The sequence below is a fragment of the Eublepharis macularius genome, chromosome 12 (assembly GCF_028583425.1).
Source record: "Eublepharis macularius isolate TG4126 chromosome 12, MPM_Emac_v1.0, whole genome shotgun sequence".
NCBI classification, from domain to species: domain Eukaryota; kingdom Metazoa; phylum Chordata; class Lepidosauria; order Squamata; family Eublepharidae; genus Eublepharis; species Eublepharis macularius.
In genome coordinates this window covers 74,928,465-74,944,794 of record NC_072801.1, presented here as the reverse complement: position 1 = coordinate 74,944,794, position 16,330 = coordinate 74,928,465, and the positions used below count along the sequence as shown (strand labels likewise).

At 46.1% G+C, this 16,330-nt stretch overlaps 1 pseudogene; it reads left to right on the top strand.

The window, feature by feature from the left end:
* The first annotated feature begins 989 nt into the window (after positions 1-989).
* On the top strand, positions 990-14,711 carry LOC129340209 (vomeronasal type-2 receptor 26-like; annotated as a pseudogene).
* Positions 14,712-16,330: the final 1,619 nt, after the last annotated feature.

Below are 16,330 nucleotides of genomic sequence, written 5' to 3'. Positions count from 1 at the left end.
GTTATAGGAAGGAACCAAATTCTAAAGCAGTGGAGAGTGGTAATGAATTCATGAACGGTAGCACACTGCAGTGGCCAACTATGGATTGCTGATTATGGGGTTGTTGGTGAAGAACTGGTAACATTGGTAAGACTCAGAAATGTTAATCTGGGAGAAAACCAACAAAGATCAAAAAAGCAGTTGCCAGTTCAGGCCAGAATTGTGTTGAGATGACTTTAGGAACTGTAAAATTCTCTCATAAAAAGTATTTAACTGTTTTTATAGTATGGTGACAAAGTTCTTCCAACATCTCCTGGCCTTGGTGTTTGCAGTTAATGAGATCAATGAGAACCCTAAGATCTTGCCCAATGTTAGCCTCGGTTTCCAAATCTACGACAACTACTATGATGTCAGAATGACCTATCGTACCACTCTGAATCTCCTCTATAAATTGCATAGATATGTTCCTAATTATGAATGTGACAGTCAGAAACACTTAACTGCCGTCATTGGAGGACTTAGCTCTGAGATATCTTTCTACATGGCTGATCTCTTAGGTCTCTACAAGATTCCACAGGTACGTTCTATACATAAAGGATTTTCACGAATAATATTCTTTTATTTCTGGGAATGATTGTGGTGTACAGAAGGAAGGAGATGAAAGAATTACAGAAAAGTAAAGTGGTGCTGTGTATTACATTACAGAAAAAGTCAATAGGAGAGTTGAGGGGAATTTCCAGTAGAAAGTAGGGTACGGTCCTTTTTATTGTGATGAGAGAAATGGCATCAAATTCCTACACTTGTAAAAATAAAACACAGATGTTCCTTGATTTTAAGTCTCATTCAAACTGATTTATTCTTCAGCAAACCATCATTTCAGAAACCTAGAGAAATATAAAAGCACTTCATCCAAAGGATTGCTAAAATATCTGTAGATTTCCTTTCAGCTCACTTATGGCTCATTTGCCCCAGAGAAGAGGGATACGATACAGCTTCCTTCCTTTTACCGCATGGTCCCAAACGAATCCCAGCAGTATATGGGGATTATTAAGTTACTTAAGCATTTTGGATGGACGTGGATTGGGCTCTTTGCTGCGGATGATGACAGCGGAGAACATTTTGTACAGGTCCTGAAGCCAATGCTTTCCGAGCATGGAATCTGCTTGGCCTTCACAGAACGACTCCTAAGCCAAGTCCATTGGAATGATATGGATGATGTTGCTGAATTAACACACAATGTGTATCAATCATTTAGAAAATGCAAGGCCCGTACATTTGTGCTCTATGGAGAATCGATGACTATTATGGCACTTCATGCTTTAATGTTTCTGAGCAATCCTGGATATAACCAAAATGCGTTATTTAAGAAGGTATGGATTATGACAGCTCAGGCTGATTTTGCGTTATCAGGCCTTCAAAGAAACTGGGAGATCCAGTTTCTCCATGGTGCCATTTTCTTCACAATTCACTCAGAGCAGCTTCTAGGTTTCCAGAAATTTCTTCAAGGTGTAAAACCCTATTGGAGTCAGAGAGGTGGGTTTCTTAAAGACTTCTGGGAGCAAGCATTTGACTGTTTGTGTCCAAATAAGAAGATGATAAAGGCTGATGGAATATGTACTGGAGAAGAGAAGTTGGAGAGTCTCCCGGGGCCAGTTTTCGAAATGCACATGACCGGCCACAGCTACAGTATCTATAATGCTGTCTATGCCGTGGCCCATGCTTTGCATGCCTTCTTCACATCCAGATCCGATAACAAGGCCCTTCTGGACAGCAAACGAGTTGCACTTCAAGATCTCCAGCCTTGGCAGGTAATGTCTCCCGATGAAATGTCTTCATTGCCACGAACAGGTTTATTGATATGTTTATTTTGTCCCACGCCCTAAGTGGAGTAAGGAAAGAGAGAGATTTATTATTCCTATTATGTTAAAAGAAAAGCTTCCCTTCCTTCCTTGGGCAATCTCAGTGTTATTGTCTGATAACTTTCCTGACAATCAAACCTCAGCTATAGTGGCTTCCTTTCTAGCCACGGTGATAAAGAAACAAGATTTTCATGAGTTTAGATAGTTTAAAGTGATAATGATGAGTTATGTCTATGTGAACTGGGTATGTTCAAGTGTACAGTTCATATTTTGTTGGTGTTTGTATGGCTTATGGCTTCAGCCGGAAAAGCAATAAACATTATTATTATTTTGTCCCACGTCATTCTAGAATGTCCTCTTTTTGGTCTGTTACATAAACAATTTTTAACTGAATACCTTTAGTATAATAATTCTATTAAAGGAGGAATTTTAGTTTACCTTCTAGAAGATCCCTTGTGTTACTTTAAGTGTTTCAAAATTTCTAGCAGAAGTTTATAAAGTTAAATCCAAGCATATAGCCGTACCTGATTGCTGAATGTTTATTCATTTTATTATTACCTGTTACTAATTGCTCATTTATGCTTATGCTTCTGCCTATCCCTGTCTCTGATTGCCCCTATCTCTGATTGTGGACTATTATTATTTCTAATGCCAATAAAGGTAATAGATTGATGGATGGATTGATGTATTTATTTATATTTAAAAATGTATTTATTTAATGGGTTTTTTTTGTGATCTTGATGAGTTGGACCCATGAATAGCAGCCAACCGCAATAATAAAAGATACAATACTTAAAACCTGCAAAAAAGATACAATAAAAAGGACATGACACCATCAGCAATTAATTCAAGGATCTTTCAGAAAAAGGGAACTTTCAATTTTCTCCAGAAGGCCTATAAAGCTTCACCTCTTAAGAATGAGAATTTCACAGCTGGGTGTGCGTGTGTTAAACCAGGGTGTTATCTTCACCTTGAATAATGTGGGGTCCTTCGGAAAGTATTCTCCAAGTATTATATGTTTCAGACCAGTTGATGTGGAAGGAGGTGAGCTTTCATGTTCTTTAGACCCCAACTGTTTAAAGGCATAAAGCTCAAAATCTCTTTTGATTGCAACCTGAAGTAAACTGGAATCCAGTATAATTGTAAAAGACTAGATTTTATAACATAATTGCATTTTAGGAAGGTCCTTTGCTCCTGTATTTAATTATAACTGAAGCTTCGGTTCTCCAGAAGGGCAGTCCCGCATAAATTGCACTGAAATAGTATAATATAGTGCAAAGTGAGACAGCTTTCCCCCGTCAATAATCCGGCACTCCAGGCAGCAGCCTCGCTGCGCTCAGCCTGGGGCCGTAATTTGCAGGCTTGTGGGAGGGAGACAGACCCCCTCCCTCATCCGGGCATTCTGGCCGGGGGCGGAGCCAGACGCCTCAGAGGCTGCTCTGCCGTCCCGGCCAGCAGTCGCGTTTTTCGCTCGGCAGGGAAGGCAGCGTGCTCTCCCCGAGCAGAGCGACTGGGCCGGCATCCCGAGCGCGGGAGTGGGCCTAACGCGGCGGCGGCGGACGGACGGTCTGGTCGGGGCGGCTGCGCTGACACTTGTCTGAGCCGCACCGGCGCGAGGAGGTCCACGGCGCCGCAGCGGAGGACGAGTGGTTTGGTTTGGCGCGCACTCCGCGCCGCAGCCGCGTTGCAGCCAGAGGCTTCTGGCTGCGGGTTGTGTCCCTGGTCGGGGGTGGGTGCGTTTGCCCCCGTTGGGCAGGGCAGCCGCGTGTTGCGGCTTTTTTTGGCGCGGTGCAGTTGGGAGGGCTCTCCTTACAAGGCTTCCCCTGGGCGCCCCCTCTCTATCTCTGCTCCCCCCCGGTTGGCCTCGGCTTTTAGCAGCCCGGCTGGCTGTTTAGGGGGTTTTGGCCTTCTTTAGGCTGCTGGACTCACGTAGGCCTCCGGCTTCACTGTATTGGGCTCTTGGGGGCGGCGGCCGTTTGGCGGCCATTTTGGAGCTTGGTTGGGGAGCGGCCATTTTGTGGTTCTGATAAGGCAGTGAGTGCCTTTTTGCCTGAGCCCATCAGCCCCTGCTGTCCTGGCATAGGGGTGATTTGCAGGGCTTTGGTGGTCTTTTAGCCCCCACCGAGTGCACTATGTCTTATTGAGAGTATAATAATAACATATTTCCTTTTGTTTGGAGTAGGTCGGTGGAGGAATGCCGCCTAAGAAGGGAAGTGGCCCATCTAAGGGCAAGCAGCCTGCTAAGCGGGCTGCTTCCAAACGGCCTCATCCCCCGGCTCTGTCTTCTTCTGAGGATGAGGACGGTGGTCCTAGCCGGCAGGAGATTTTGGCCCGGCTGGCTGCTCTGGAACATGTGCGTGGGGGTGTGCCGTCTGGAGGATCAGGGGCCAGGGTTCGGCGGCCCACTGAGAAGGCTTCTTCTGCCGCCTTCCAGAGGGAGGTTATGATGCGCCTTTCTGCTTTGGAGTCCACAGCTGTTCCAGAGGGCGGTGTGACCAGCGACACTCCTGCAGAACCCAGGACTTCCGAGGAGGTTCCCCCAGAGGAGGTGTGCGAAGCTGTAGAACCAGGGCCGGTTGCCATTGCTGTGGACCCGAACACCCAAGAGGGTAAGTCTTCCTTGCCTGCGCAAGGGTGCACCTGGCCTTGGGGGCCCTGGGGTCAGTTGGCTGCCTCCGGACCTCCAGGTTCTACACTGACACCAGCTCTGCATACACCACAGGCCTGGGTGCCTCCTGTCGCGGCCAGTTGGCAAGGCTATGCTGGTCCTTCAACTGGTCAGCAGCAGCCCCCTGTGGCTGATCCATTTGGGAGCCTTCAGGCCGCAGGTTGGCCTTATGGTCACGGGCAACAGTGGATCTTCCCCCCCCCCCATGGCTCCTCTCCTTACGGTTTTGTCCCATATAGAGCCTTGCCATTTGGTGACACCGCTCTCCCCTTGGGTGATCACCTGACACAGGCCACTCGGGATAAGATTATAAAGGGGGCATATGTCGATGTCTTCACCCTTCTCTTCAGGGAACTGGAGAAGAAGGACAAGGAAGACTTAGACGAACGGGATAAGGAAAAGATCAGGCGTAGGCGCGTTGATAGGTGTTGGTCTAATTGGTTGCCTGGATTCCTTATATATGCGGGGGTGTTGGCCAGGGCACACCCTTGGAGGGCAGCGCCACTGTTCCAATACCTCAATATTATTTATCAGGGTTACACGGACTTTGTGGGGCCAACTTCGCTCCAATACAATGAGGAATTTAGAATGCGGGCCGCATTGAACCCCACTTTGCCGTGGGACCAAATTCAGCAGCAGCTCTGGCTGCAAGTGATGTCCCCTGCTAAGCCAAATGCTGGGGACCGTTCTGATAGCGGCCATTTGATTCAGCGCCCCCAGGCTGCGCCCAGCACCCGCGGTTCCGCGGGGCAGCAGGTTCAATTCCGGCTGCTCTGCTGGGATTTCACTTCTAAGGGTGTGTGCAGTAGGAAGGCCTGCAAGTACAGGCATGAGTGCCCTGCCTGCGGGGGACCTCACTCTTACGCGGCCTGTCCTAAGGCTAGGCAAAGGGGCGGTGGTAAGCGCTTTGGGGGTGGCAACACCCAGCATATGGTTGGAAAAGGGCCCCAGCCCGGTAAACCTGAAAGTTCTTGAGCGCTTGTTGCGGCTCTACCCCAGGCTTCAGGACGCTGAATTTTTGGTTTCTGGTTTCCGTTTTGGTTTCCGTATTCCCTTTCAGGGCCAACGGGCACCTTTCATGGCTGCCAATTTACGTTCTGTGGCTGGCATGGAAGAGGTGGTCCGTGTTAAGATTGCCAAAGAGTGCACGGAGGGACGGGTCCTTGGGCCATTTGATTCTCCCCCTGTTCCATGTTTGAGTTTCGCCGTTAGGTGTTGTTCCCAAAACGGCGGCTGGTGAGTTTCGCCTTATTCATCATTTGTCCTTCCCCAGGGGTGGCTCGGTGAATGATGCCATCCCTGAGGGACTTTGTACCGTGCATTATACGTCCTTTGACCAGGCGGTCAAGGTGGTGTGACGGTGCGGCGTTGGGGCGGAGCTCGCGAAGTGCGATATTAAATCAGCAATCCGCTTGCTCCCTGTTCACCCTGAAGACTTCGAGCTTCTGGGGTTTTCTTTTGAGGGCAAGTACTATATGGACAGGGCCCTCCCCATGGGATGCTCGATTTCCTGTGCGGCATTTGAGCGCTTCAGTTCCTTTTTGGAATGGGAGTTGCGACGCCGATTCTCTTGCCCAAACACCTGTCATTATTTAGATGATTTTTTATTTGTTGGGCCAGCGGGCACCGGGCAGTGCGCCCAGCTGTTAGAGGGTTTTGTTGCTCTGGCAGGGGAGCTGGGCGTTCCCCTGGTACATGAGAAAACTGAGGGCCCTTCACAGGTGTTGACCTTTTTGGGCATTGAGTTGGACACTGTCCAGCAAGCATTGAGGCTCCCCATGGCTAAGGTTGAAGATCTGCGACGCAGGCTTGCAGACTTTCGTGGGAAGAGCAAGGTTTCCCTTCTCGAGTTACAGCAGTTGCTGGGACACTTGAACTTTGCCTGCAAGGCAGTTGCCCCCGGTAGGGCGTTTTTGCGTCGCCTGTGTGATGCTATGGGTTCCTTGCGGTTACCCCATCACAAAATGAGGGTCAGTAAGGGCTTACGCGATGACCTTGAGGTATGGCAGGCGTTTTTGGCCTCCTTTAATGGAGTGTCCTTTTGGAGGGAAGACCTCTTGTTGGAAGCAGAACTTCAGATTGCTTCGGACGCTGCTGGAACCTTGGGCTTTGGTGTATATTTTCGCGGACATTGGTGCACTGAACAATGGCCGGCTGACTGGTTAGATCGAGGTTTGTCTAAGGACTTAACATTTCTAGAGTTTTTTTCCTTTATTGGTGGCAGTCTGGATCTGGGGTAAGGAGTTAGCAAACCACACAGTCCACTTCTGGTGTGACAACCAGGCGGTGGTACATGTGGTAAACTCCTTGTCATCGAGGTCTCCAAGGGTCATGGGGCTGGTGCGCCCCTTCACTTTGAAATGCTTGCAGTTGAATATCTTATTTCGGGCTAAGCATGTTCCTGGAATTTTGAATGGGGTGGCAGACGCTCTGTCTCGCCAACAGATGGGGCGTTTCTGGCACCTCGCTCCGGAAGCGGATCGGTTTCCTGTGCAGATGCCCAAGGAGCTCTGGGAGCTTGGAAGGCGGAAGCGGAACGGGCGATCCAGCTAGCCATCGCCCCTAGCACTCGGCGGGCTTATCAACGTGCGGTAGGGCAGTTTTCTGATTTTTGGCAGTCAGCTGGTCTGCAGGAGCTCTGGCCTGTTCCCGTGGATCATTTGATGCACTTTTGCGTAGTGCAGCGGGCCAGGGGTCTTTCCGTTAAATCCATTAGGGGTCAGCTGTCAGCGTTGGCATTCATCTGCAAGGCCCGTGGTTTGCCGGAAGTCACTGGGGATTTCCGCATACGCAAAATGTTAGAAGGCTGGTCGAGGGAGACCGGTGGGCCCAGGGACCTGCGCCAGCCCATTTCCCCATCGGTGCTGAAGGGACTTGGGGCAGCTTGGGAGACGGTGTGCTCCTCCGATTATGAGTGGCTGCTTTTTCATGCTGCTGCGCTGGTGGCCTTCTTCGGGGCCCTGAGGGTCAGCGAGTTAGTGGCCCAATCGCGTAAGGACTTGTCCGGTAGGGCATTGTTGGCATCTGACATTGCTTTTGTTGGGGATACAGTGCCCATCAGGATACGGAGGTCTAAGACTGATCAGCGGCAGAAGGGGACTTCGCTGTTGTTGGGTCCTTGTGCTGATTCTGACCTTTGCCCGGTCCAGGCACTCAGGGACTATCTTTGTATACGCGGCACGTGTGAGGGTTTTCTTTTTAGACATTCTGATCAGTCCCCATTGACGCGGTATCAATTTTGGGCTGTCACGGAAAGGGCTCTCGGAAAGATAGGGCTTTCTGGGGTCAAATTCGGAACCCATTCGTTTAGAATTGGGGCGGCCTCTACGGCAGCTGCGATGGGTTACTCCTCAGGTGCTATTCGTAGGGTTGGCAGGTGGCGGTCCAGGGCTTTTAAGAGTTATGTTCGGCCCCTCATTCAATTTTGACCGGTTACTAACTGTTCTTTCCGTAGGTGCGGCACCGGGCACTGGAAAGCGCAGGATCCTGATATGCGGGCACAGCATGATTTTCTGGGCTGCCCATCAAGCCAGGAGAACTGAAATCGGATCTCAGCTGGGGCTCAGTGCTGTGGCCATTGTTGAGTGGCAGGGTCGGCGCGGCCTTCATTGGCCTGTCCTACTACCACTGTTGTTTGGGGGCAGGACGGGTCCTCCTCCGGATATTTTGGTAATCCACCTCGGTGGAAACGACCTGGGGTTAGTACAGGGGAAGGCCCTGTCCCTGCAGGCAACCGATGACCTCCGGCTGATAGCTAGCCGTTGGCCTGGGGTCCTGATTTTTTGGTCTGAAATTCTTCAACGTCGGGTCTGGAGGGAAGCTTTAGACCCCCGGGCCATCGAGGGTGCGCGTCGCAAGGCGAATAGGGCTATGAAAAAGTCTCTGGGGACTGGCTTGGGAATTTATTTGCCCCATCCACGAATTAAGGCCGAATTTGCCCATCTTTACCGAGATGATAGAGTTCATTTGTCTCCTGAGGGCAATGAAATTTTCTTAGACGACTTCCGGCAAGGGCTTAGGTTGGCCTTAAGCCACCTGTGGGGTGCGAGGGCCTAAGCAGAGGCTTGACCCTTGCAGTGGCAGGAGTTTTGGGTAATAGGGAGCGGGCCGGTGAGCACCCAGAGGCATTTCCCCATAGGGGAAACAGGGTCTGCCAACAGTGTGGTATGCTTGTGACGGCTACCATTGCACAGGCAGACGCCTGCGGGGATCCCCAGGCACAAGTCCTTCCCTCATGCTGTACGGCTGGGGCGTTAGGAGCTTGATGGGGGGATCCAGTAGCCTAGCTGGCCGGGAGGCAGCCATTCCTTGGATGGCCTAATCCTGGGGCTGTGGGGCTCGCCCAGGCAGGTCAAGGTGGAGGTCCAGAGTGGACCCCGTGGCTTGACCTGTACCGCTTAATTTGCCCTTGCCGTTGTTTATGTTATGTTATTCAATAAACGGCCATTTAGTTCCAAGCCTGTGTCTGTCTCTTCATTCCCACTAAGTTTGCAAACTGCTTTTGCTTGGTCAATTTCTAGATCCGATTGAACACAGACAGCCATCTCTGAAACAGTGTGATCATTACGACTTGGCAGTTTTCAGTTGTGAACTGAACCATGCAGGTGCAAAATGACCTCATAGCTCCAAGGCTGAGCCAGAGGAGATCCTTGGACCTACACTGAATCATCCTCAGAGCACTGAGTGGTTAATTAAGGTCAGGGCATGATGCTAGTTTGACCATAAATGTAGGGTCTTCATTCTAGATTGCAATTTTACTTTGTGCAACTGCTGGTGGTTTTGCCTGTAGCTATGTGTTCTATTGTACTCTGGATTCGTCATCCAATAAAGTGTCAGACCGGAATCTAGAACTTGAAGATCTGCTGGGACTCTGTGCTTTTAATGTGACAAGCTAGCATTTGTATTGGGGACTGAAGTATGCCTACTACCTGAGAATATTTATTTAGCTTTCTTATTTTCTTCTCCTGTTTGCACACATCAACGTTTGTAATCTTTTGCACTCTTCTTATTTTGAGATTAATCTTGTTGTATTTTTTATATTGTATTTATTGTATTGACTGATGTTGTTGTAACTTGCTCTGAGCCTGCTTTAGGGAAGGATGGGGTAAATGTCCAATAAAATAAATAAATTAAATAAATTAACTCGATCCACTATACTGCTGTGATTTTATTTGTGGTTTAGTGCTTCATTTTGAGTCCATTAATTTGGCCCATTTGGCTCAACAAATAGTTGTTTAGTGGAACTCAATCTTCAGGTGTCCTACACTGCAGGGTTAACATCTTATTTAGAAATTGGTAGGGCTTGGAACTTGCCTCTTGGGTTTAGTTAAGAGAGGCTGGGAGTGGCATGTTACCCTGGCTAGTGAGGCTTTGCTCCCCAGTTTTGAGCATTTTACTCTCACTCTTTCACTCAAGCCCTTTTGCAGAATACAGGAGGCCTTGACATCCCATAGGAATAACTAGAAAATGTAGGAGATGGGTAGTCGTGCTGGTCTGTAGTAGAGGAGCAAGATTCAGGTCCAATAGCGCCTTAAAGGCAAACTAGATTTCCAGGGTATGAGCTTGCAAGAGGGGGTTCGAACTCTCAAAAGTCCATACCCTGAAAATCTAGTTGGGACTTTAAAGGGCTACTGGACTCAAGTCATGGTCTAGAAAATGTATGGTCTACATATCATACATGAACAAAACTTGGTGCCTCATAATTTTTGAAGCCCTCAAAAGGTAAACCATAAATACTGAATTTTTTATTGTTGAAAAACACTTATCAAGCTGAGATAGATAAAACTGCATAAAAATTACAGCAACAAGGGAAGACATACTGAAACCTCAGCATAACAACTCCAATATGTTGGTACTGCTTATCTCTTTCAAACAGATCCATCGATTTCTTCAAGGAATTTCATTTAACAACTCTGCTGGAGAAGAAGTGCTTTTTAATGATGATATGGAAATATGCACTGGATTTGACATAACCAACTTGGTCACATTCTCAAACAAGTCCTTCCACAGGGTGAAAGTTGGAAGGGTGGATCCAAATGCACGTAAAGGAAAAGAATTCATCATCAAAGAAGAGCTGATTGTGTGGCAAACAAGTTTTAACCAGGTGTGGATCATGGGATCTTACTTTTTGGTGTCACTCCATTCCATGGATGGTTGATTCTTGGACTAGGGAATTTCTTGTGTTTTTGTATCTTGGTATGTTTTGTTGCTTCTATAACAAAAATAGGGCCACATTTAAAGAGAGATGCGATATTAGTGTTTTGAATATCTCATTTGCTGCTGCTGATTTATTAGATAGCAAAAGTTTTGAAATATTTGTAAAGGAGCCATATAAAATCATTGTAAAGTGCCATTGGGGTCACTACTCAGTGTGTTTATTCCTGTCCCCAACACAGAAAAAGACTGAAAAATAATAAATGCTTTAACTTGGAAATAACCAGATTGCATGCATCTGGTTATTTATTTTTGATTACTGAATTTTTTATTGAATTCTAGTTTTATTGTTTAGCTAACAAATAATACAATAATGTGTAATTTCCCCCCATCATAACCCCCATTCATGTTTTGGGACAGATGCTGCCCCTTTCTCTGTGTAATGATTACTGCTATCCTGGTTATCATAAGATAAAGAGGGAAGGAGAACCATTTTGCTGCTATGATTGTTCTCCGTGTCCAGAAGGGAAAATTTCAAACCAGAAGGGTAAGTTATGTAGTGCACCAGCATGCAAGGTTAATTTGTTGGGTATGCAGCCACTTCTTAAAGCAATTGTGTGAACCATTTTGCATAATATCGGGGAGAATTACTGCGAGGAGAAAAACCTCTTCGAGACAGAGCTCACCTGAAACTCAGTACTTGTCAGCACTCAGTTGAGACACTCCGCTGTGGTTTATCAAGCAAGGAAAAATCAAGGGTGGGATCAAGTCAACCTTCTCACTCAATATTATCCAGTTCTTTTTCTTATGTCAGCCTCTGTCCCACATGGGTTTGGTTCACGAGGCCCTTCCTTTCTCACTGGAAGAGAAGCTGGTTGGATGCCACCTCAAGTCATGGACATGCATGAGTACTAGATTTTATTTGATAATAGATTCATGAAAGTTGAAAAGGCCAAGATGAGATGGATAGAAAAACATATGGCACTACCTTAGGTTGTGTTATATTATTGGTCCGTCAAGGTCAGTATTGGCTGCTCGGACTGGGAGTTGCTCTCCAGAGCCTCAGGTAATAGTCTTTTCCATCACGTTCTACCTAATCCTTTTAACTGGAGATGTCAGGAACTTGGAGGGTTGTGCATGCAAAGCAAGTGAGCCATCCCCACATAGGATTAAAATACAGTGGTACCTTAGAGACCAACAAGATTTTCATGGTATAAGCTTTCAAGAGCCAGAGCTCCCTTCATTAGACACCTGAAGGGAACTCTGACTCTCAAAACCTTGCTGGTCTATAAGATGTCACTGGATTCAAATCTTGCCGTTTTACTGCAGACCAACATGGCTACCCCCTGAAATGGGGCTCTCATTCTTTGGGTCAGATTTGCACATCTCCTCCTGACACAGTTCCTTTCTGGAAAGCTGAGAAACTCCAAGAATTTCAGATGGGCCAGGATCATATTTACACAGCCCTCCAAATTCTGGAAATCTCTGTATAACTTTAAAAAACCCTCCAAACTATAAAGATCATGCAATCATAGAGTTGGAAGGAGACTTACAGACTCTCTAGTCTGATCCTCTTCCATTTTCGGAAACAGTCTAAAGCAGGGGTGGCCAAATTTGCTTTATGTAAGAGCCACATAGAATAAATGTCAGATGTTTGAGAACCACAAGACATGGTGCATTGAAGTGACTACAGATGAGGAGGTGGGTTTGGGGGAGTGTCCTGAAACTGACATCACAGAAAGGGATGGGGTTTGGTGCAGTATTCTGGAAGTGACGTCATCGGAAGTGGTGGAGCTTGGGAAGAGCCATCACCTGACCTTTGACTTGGAAGTGAGATCACAAAAGTGATGTCACATCCTTGCTAGGCTTCACCCCCAAAGTCCCTGGATATTTTTTGAGTCAAACCTGGCAACCCTGACATTTTATTGAAAATATGAAAGATATGGAAAGAAAGAAGGAAAGAAGGAAAAAAGGAAAAGGGAGGGAAAGACATAAAAGAAAAGGAGGAAAGGGAGGAAAGGAAGGGAGGGGGAAAAAACTAGTCTAAAACAAAATGTATGATACTCAGAGACTTCTGGGAACCCCACAATATGTCTAGAAGAGCCACATGTGGCTCCAAAGCCACAGTTTGACCACCCCTGGTCTAAAGCATTCCTTAGAAGTATTCATCCAGCCACTCAATGAAGCCCGCCAATGAGAGGGAACCCACTAAATCCCTAGGCAGCAAATTCCAAGACATGCATCTCTGATTATATTATTGAGAACAGTATGAGAATTCTGGACCCTTCCCTTTCCCTGAGACCTTCCAACCTTCCCAAGGCAAGATCCCTACAATGGTATCCCAGGCACCCAAACCCCTCTGAAATGTAGTTACAACTGTGCTTGATGTCCTTACATTTGGAACTGTGAATATCATCTTTACCGGAGGAGTACTGGTTCCCTTTCTTTCTCTGGGGAGGGGAAGGGGTATAGATCTGATTCTCTAGAGAGGAATTAGGACTCTTGGGTCCTTTTTATTTCAGGAGGTGGGAAAAAGAGACCTAGAATTTCTGATTCCTGAATATTGGAAGGATATGAAAGTGGGAACCAAAGTCCTTTTAAAGTGGGGTGAAGATGAAAGGGGTAATCCTATACTATAGGATTTGGGGAGGGGAAGAAGCAAAGAGATGAAGTCTGAGGGGCTGGCAGGACAGAGACAAAATTCCTGTGGTCTTTTTATAGTTGAGAAGAAAGGCAATAGTAGTAAATTCTGGTTCCTTATATGTTGGGTAGATAAGGTGACCCAATTCTTATGTCTTTTTGCCACACACACACACCATTCCTGGTATATAATCCTTGACAATGTTTTTATTCTTTAAATAAAAGAGGTGCCAGAACTCATGCGGTTTCCGCATTTGGAGTACAGAGAGTCGGGCTTGTGAGAGGATCTTCTGGCAGCTGGACAATATTAGAGAAGATGGACTTTCAAGAAAACAGGCCTCAAACTATTTAGGACCTTAAATTAATTAGAGCTCTGAAATGAGTTTGGGAAAAGAAGTATAACATATCTCATCATGCTTCCATAGCAAAGAAGCTGAGGGTATCTGTCCGAGTCTCGTAAGAATTGCTGCTTTCATGCTGAATCATTCTTCTTCTTTGCAGATATGGATGACTGCATCAAATGCCCAGGAGATCAGTATCCAAGCAAGGACCATGACCAATGTATTCCCAAGACTGTAAACTTTCTGTCTTATGAAGAACCTTTGGGGATCGGATTAGCCTCTCTTGCAGTTTCTTTCTCCATGCTCACAGCCTTAGTGCTGGCCATTTTCATTAAGCACAAGGATACCCCCATTGTGAAAGCCAACAACAGAGATATCACCTATGTTCTCCTCCTCTCCCTCCTGCTGTGCTTCCTCTGTTCCTTTCTCTTTCTAGGCTGGCCTAGAAAGTTGACCTGCTTCCTAAGACAAGCTGCTTTTGGTATCATCTTCTCCGTGGCTGTTTCATGTGTTTTGGCCAAAACCATCACTGTGGTTGTAGCTTTCATGGCCACCAAGCCAGGGTCGAGCATGAGGAAGTGGGTGGGGAAAAGACTGACGAACTCTGTTGTCATTTCCTGCTCCTTCATTCAAGCAAGTATTTGTGTGGTATGGCTGGCAACCTCACCACCATTCCCAAATTTAGACTCACTGTCACTGACTGATGAGATCATAGCAGAATGTAATGAAGGATCAGTCCCTATGTTCTATATTGTCCTAGGTTATATGGGACTTCTATCCATCATCTGCTTGGCTGTGGCTTTCCTAGCCAGGAGGTTACCAGACAGTTTCAATGAAGCCAGGTTCATCACCTTCAGTATGCTGATCTTTTGCAGTGTTTGGTTGTCCTTTGTTCCAACCTACTTAAGCACCAAAGGAAAATACATGGTTGCTGTGGAAATCTTCTCTATCTTGGCCTCCAGTGCGGGGCTATTAGGTTGCATATTTTCCCCGAAGAGCTACATTATTCTGTGGAGGTCTGAATTTAACAATAAGGAGCAGCTAATAAGGAAAAATAATTAAAACATTTAAGCTTCCTCTTATATGCTTTTCTGTTTGTAATGCTGCTTGTGCCCATGTCTATTCCAAATAAAATATGTATGTCTCCAAATGCCAAACATGGCTCTCACTGTAAGTTTCATTATGAAACTCTGCACTGTTAATTTTTTGCTGTTGAAATAATCTACATTATGATGATATCTACTAGAAAACCAAGTTGTTTGGCTTTAAAATACAATTACAGATCACAAGATCTAAGCATTGTGGTGAAGACAGATAAACCCAGGTAGTGGTCATCTGTACTTCTTCCTTCCTTCCTTCCTTCCTTCCTTCCTTCCTTCCTTCCTTCCTCTCTCTCTATCTCTTTTTTCCAAAGCATGTGTATGCCACCTTTCTAACTAAATAGGGTCCCCAAAGTAGACCTAACATTTCAAACATGTTAAAAGAGCACAATTTAAGACCAAACTTAAGGACTGGTAAATCAAGCTGCTTTATCTGTGAATTGTCTGACACAGCAGTCTTGAAAACTGTAGTTTTTAAAACAAAATTTCAGAAGATATGTTGACAAAGGCAGAAAGAGAAAAGAAATGTTCGTTGAGCAGAGAATTACTTTATATCCTAAAATGTATTGTTGCAGGAAAAAAACCGTGTTATCCCTTGGGAAAACTGAAGATGAATGATAGTTTTCATTTCAGCAATTGCCTGCAGCAATTGTGGAAAGGTGGAAGAAAAAGAATTGAAATGGATAAAATGGCTTCATCTTGATCCTTGGCTTTCCCGTTATCGTTTGCTCCCCAAGGAAATCTGGACCCACCTCCCACATCATCATGCCATTAAGCTGATGAAACTGTAGTTTGAAAGGGGGAAAAAAAGCTTGCTAGCAGCAGTGCCACTCAGACCATGAATGTGCCACAGTAATTATCTTCCCCCTGTAATTATTGAAATTATTGAGCAAGGTTCAGTGACTTCCACAAAGTACAAAAGTAATATGTCTAAAAGTGGTTATAAAATGGGAGCAGAGGTGCTAGGAGCTGAAATTAGGGACAAAAGGCAGGCGGGTCCCCATTGATTTGGTCTTCATCAGTGTGTTTCAAGAAGCCAGACTTTATATCAAAGTATCAACAATCTCAGCTATCATTCAAGGCATGCATTTGTAATTGTGTTGATGGTAGATACAAGCCAAATGCATTTCTCTCTAAGAGATGTAATGGTGCAGGCAGCTAAAATCCAAGCTAGCCTATTATGCTATAGATGGGCACAAGAGAGCTTGTGTCTAGAGAAAAAAAATGCTGCCAGAATTGTGAGGTTGTTGGTGGTGCTCCTTCTCTTTCCTCCCATGGCATGCCAAGTTACAAAGTGCACTGGAATCCGTCCCCTTCCGATTCCACATGAGCGATACCAAGCAGGGGACCTCCTGATTGGCGGGATTACTTCACAGATCATTTACAATCTTCACACATCTTTGTTTGAGAAACATCCTTCACATGATTTGTCTGAGGTTCCAACGTAAGGAATTTTCCACCTCCTGCATCTTGTGAGATGGACCAGATCATAAACCCTAGTTACTGTGTGTAGAAAGAATATGCTGGCTTGCTTCAGGCCAGCAGTCCTTTGCAATATCTTTCAGACCCTTGTGCATTCTACTGTGTTTG